The sequence below is a fragment of the Sinocyclocheilus rhinocerous genome, unplaced genomic scaffold (assembly GCF_001515625.1).
Source record: "Sinocyclocheilus rhinocerous isolate Xijiao unplaced genomic scaffold, SAMN03320098_v1.1 scaffold297, whole genome shotgun sequence".
Taxonomy (NCBI): Eukaryota; Metazoa; Chordata; class Actinopteri; order Cypriniformes; family Cyprinidae; genus Sinocyclocheilus; species Sinocyclocheilus rhinocerous.
In genome coordinates, this window is record NW_015649240.1 from 1,404 (window position 1) to 5,974 (window position 4,571).

General features: G+C 39.6%; 1 pseudogene; it reads left to right on the forward strand.

The window, feature by feature from the left end:
- Positions 1-240: 240 nt before the first annotated feature.
- LOC107710451 (lysyl oxidase homolog 3-like) overlaps positions 241-4,571 on the forward strand; it is a 19,328-nt pseudogene continuing 14,997 nt past the window's right edge.

Here is a 4,571-nt window from a genome sequence, read left to right on the forward strand (position 1 = left end):
TATTTCTCAGCAAGCTGATAGAATCTGAGAAATCTATCATGCTTTCTGTTCGAGTTCCTTTTCTGAGCACTGCAAAGTTCAGAAATTCAAAGACCTTCTGGTTATACTGAATGCGGTACATAATAAATGGCTGTCATTGTTACTTCGCACATACAGCTGTAATTATTCTTTCAGCAGAATGTTATTGCAATTTCTTCCTATTGTTTTGGGATACAGCGTATGTTTTTGTTCATTTGATCAAATGTATTTCTGTTTAGTCTCCAGAGTGTGTATAGGATCTATTCAGTGGCCTGCACAGGAAATGAGGCCCATCTTTCAGCATGTGCTATGGAGTTCAGTAAGGCAAACTCTAGCGCCTCCTGTCCCGATGGAGGAGCTGCTGTAGTCAGCTGTGTGCCCGGGCCGCTGTTCACACAGGGCAGAGCTAGCAGTGTCAAGCTGAATCCAATGGTGATCAGATAAAGCTAATTTTAATAACTGATTTATAATAATTAGGATTTATGAAGATAATAACAACAGTATTCAAAGAACACCTGCATTATGGCTTCCAGTGACCATGCTCCTTCTCATTCTCCAGTCTCAGGTGCGTCTAAAGGGCGGGGCAAAGACAGGTGAGGGTCGTGTGGAGGTCCTGAAGGGGAGTGAGTGGGGTACGGTGTGTGACGATCGCTGGAACCTGCAGTCCGCCAGTGTGGTGTGTAGAGAGCTGGGCTTCGGCACTGCTAAAGAGGCTCTGACCGGAGCACGAATGGGCCAAGGTGGGCTTCCATATAACGAACAGACAGATAGAAAGATAGATAGATAGATAGTAGGGGTTCAACTGATCGTGATCCATACAGTCCAGGCCCATCACGGCAAGTATTCTCATAAACACAGTCGATTATGTCTTAAGTAATGTGAACGTAAACAGAAAGAAATCAGAAGTGTATCATTATACTAGAGCTGTGCATTCTGCCTTAAAGTGGCAGCAGCCTATAAATACCTTCTGCTGTCTTTGTCATTTATGTTAATCAAGCACCAACCACACTTTAACAAAGATTATATATCTAATTTAATAACCATATTTAATTTAATTCAATAAAATATAACACCAAAGATCTATATTTAAGTTATAAAGTGTTATTTTACACGAAATAACATTCCTGTACCTGAATAATACTGTTAGACTTTGTTATTTGTAACTTTGTTCTATTTTATTTATCTATGCTTGTAATTTGTGTATTTGTTCTTATTTTATTACTGACTTTTCACTTGTCAATAAGGTTTAAACTTTATTAGTTAGGCTATTAGTTTTTGCTGTGATATTGAAGAAGTACTTAAAGTGTTCTTTAAGTAATAAATGGAAAGCAAAGTTAAATTTGTCTCATCCCCCCATACCCCACCCAAAAAATTATATGATCCGTGACTCAAAAACCATAATATGATCCGAGCCATGACTTTTGTGATCTGTTAAACCCCTAAAACAGCTAGCTAGACAGACAGATAATCAGTTAAATAGAATGATTGCTAGACAGACAGATTGATAGACAGATATGGTCTCCATTCAAAGCCTGTTATGATCTCATCTCCATAGGCATGGGTCCCATCTACATGAATGAAGTTCAGTCTCGTGGTGATGAGAAGAGCTTGTGGGACTGTCCTCATAAGAGCATCACTGCTGAAGACTGCAAACACATGGAGGACGCCTCCGTTATTTGCAACATCCCCTACATGGGCTTTGAGAAATCGGTCAGACACATAAATCATGACTCTACAGTTAAAGTAACGTGCTTGGAGAAGAAATTGCCTCAAATCTGCTTTTATTTAACATTTAACAATATACATAACCAGAATTGTCTCTGATGTATCAGCCTTCAGAGTCCACACAGAGAAAACCTTTAAGGCTCTCATCAAAGTGCCTTCATTTGCAAATAACGTAACCCTTATGTGTATTTTTGTGCATTGTGTAAACGTTTTTCCTAGCCCAGCTATGAAAACTAACAATGCTTTTCAAGGCTGTTCCAAACTAAAGCATTGCACCACCAAATCTGTAAAGTCACTTAAAACGAGCATGCTTTTATTCAAATAGGTGATGCAATGCAAGGTAAAATCAAGTTCTCACAGACCTAGATCAGCACTGCTTATCAGGTTAAATGATCAAAGTCAAGGTCCTTAAGTCTTTTAATTCTTTCTCATGCTTGCTCTGTAACCCATCACAGATCCGCCTGACAGGGGGTCGAACGCAGCTGGAAGGGAGGTTTGAGCTGTTGCTCTCTACAGGCAGTGGGGTGAGGGACTGGGGTTTGGTCTGCGGGGACGGATGGACGTCTCGGGAGGCCATGTTTTCACTTGTCAATAAGGTTTAAACTTTATTAGTTAGGCTATTAGTTTTTGCTGTGATATTGAAGAAGTACTTAAAGTGTTCTTTAAGTAATAAATGGAAAGCAAAGTTAAATTTGTCTCATCCCCCCATACCCCACCCAAAAAATTATATGATCCGTGACTCAAAAACCATAATATGATCCGAGCCATGAGTTTTGTGATCTGTTAAACCCCTAAAACAGCTAGCTAGACAGACAGATAATCAGTTAAATAGAATGATTGCTAGACAGACAGATTGATAGACAGATATGGTCTCCATTCAAAGCCTGTTATGATCTCATCTCCATAGGCATGGGTCCCTTCTACATGAATGAAGTTCAGTGTCGTGGTGATGAGAAGAGCTTGTGGGACTGTCCTCATAAGAGCATCACTGCTGAAGACTGCAAACACATGGAGGACGCCTCCGTTATTTGCAACATCCCCTACATGGGCTTTGAGAAATCGGTCAGACACATAAATCATGACTCTACAGTTAAAGTAACGTGCTTGGAGAAGAAATTGCCTCAAATCTGCTTTTATTTAACATTTAACAATATACATAACCAGAATTGTCTCTGATGTATCAGCCTTCAGAGTCCACACAGAGAAAACCTTTAAGGCTCTCATCAAAGTGCCTTAATTTGCAAATAACGTAACCCTTATGTGCATTTTTGTGCATTGTGTAAACGTTTTTCCTAGCCCAGCTATGAAAACTAACAATGCTTTTCAAGGCTGTTCCAAACTAAAGCATTGCACCACCAAATCTGTAAAGTCACTTAAAACGAGCATGCTTTTATTCAAATAGGTGATGCAATGCAAGGTAAAATCAAGTTCTCACAGACCTAGATCAGCACTGCTTATCAGGTTAAATGATCAAAGTCAAGGTCCTTAAGTCTTTTAATTCTTTCTCATGCTTGCTCTGTAACCCATCACAGATCCGCCTGACAGGGGGTCGAACGCAGCTGGAAGGGAGGTTTGAGCTGTTGCTCTCTACAGGCAGTGGGGTGAGGGACTGGGGTTTGGTCTGCGGGGACGGATGGACGTCTCGGGAGGCCATGGTAGTGTGCAGACAGCTGGGGTTGGGACATGCCAGCAGTGGCCTGAGAGTAAGATAACCGCTGTATAACATACAACATATACACACACATAAATAGTTAAAGTGAATATAGCATGAATGTTGCGGGTTTGCACAGAAACCACATCTCAAGCATCACATGCAAAGCTGTATTTACAAAGGTCAGAGTTACAGAGACACAGAGCAATCAGAAGGTTGAAAATGTAAAGAGATAGCAAGACAGACAATTTGTTGCAAGGGTTTTCAAAATCTGAAAATTATGTTTTTAAGCAGTTTGAACAGATCAAGTGGTGACAGCATGTTTTGGCACAGTTTTTAACCTGCAGTGCATTAATAAGTAGATCCAGACAGAATCTGCATGCTTTCCACATTTTCTGTGTTGATTATGTGGGAAAATCTGGAAAACATATTTATGATTGATGGGTGTTTCTGCTGAACTTTCTGTGGGCGCAAATTCTGTGCATGTTTTGAATTCACAAGATTGCTGAATGATCTTAGTATCTGAACAGAAAAGGTTGCTTCTTGAAAGTAGTAAAGGAAAGTATGCTGATCCATGAAAATTATTTTGTGTTATGTAATTAGGCATAAAAGTTATTGTTTGCACATCTGTTGTGTGGCTGTTAGCAGTAATATCATGATTTAGGAATGTTTAGAGATATTTGCACTGAATAACAAGATGAAAATCTTTTTTCTTTTGCAGTGTAGGCATTCACACTGACAGGAAGTTTTCTACTGATTACCATAACAATACATTTTCAAAACAGTGTGAACAGGGCATAATGCTAACGCTTCTTAGCCCTGCATTAACTTACAAATAAAATACTCTATAGCCTCTGCGCCTGATCACAATAATCCACTAAAATCACTACTAGTATGTATGAATTACCACCGTTTTGCCGCGTTTCTCTATTAACAGTGAAGCTGTGCTTTAATTCCTTTAGAAACAACGATGTTACCAGCTCCTTGTTGAGAAAGATAATGTAGTTCTTGAGTGATTAAGCTATTTAGTTGATAAAATTGCGGGGCAGCGCTAAAAAGTTTGTTCTTGAATGTCTGAGTGCGCGCGCAGCGTGATCTGTGTGAGTGACTGAGCGTGTGTGTGTACGTTAGATACAGAAGACAGCGCATTAGTTTAGAACTCTTCTAATTTTTATTT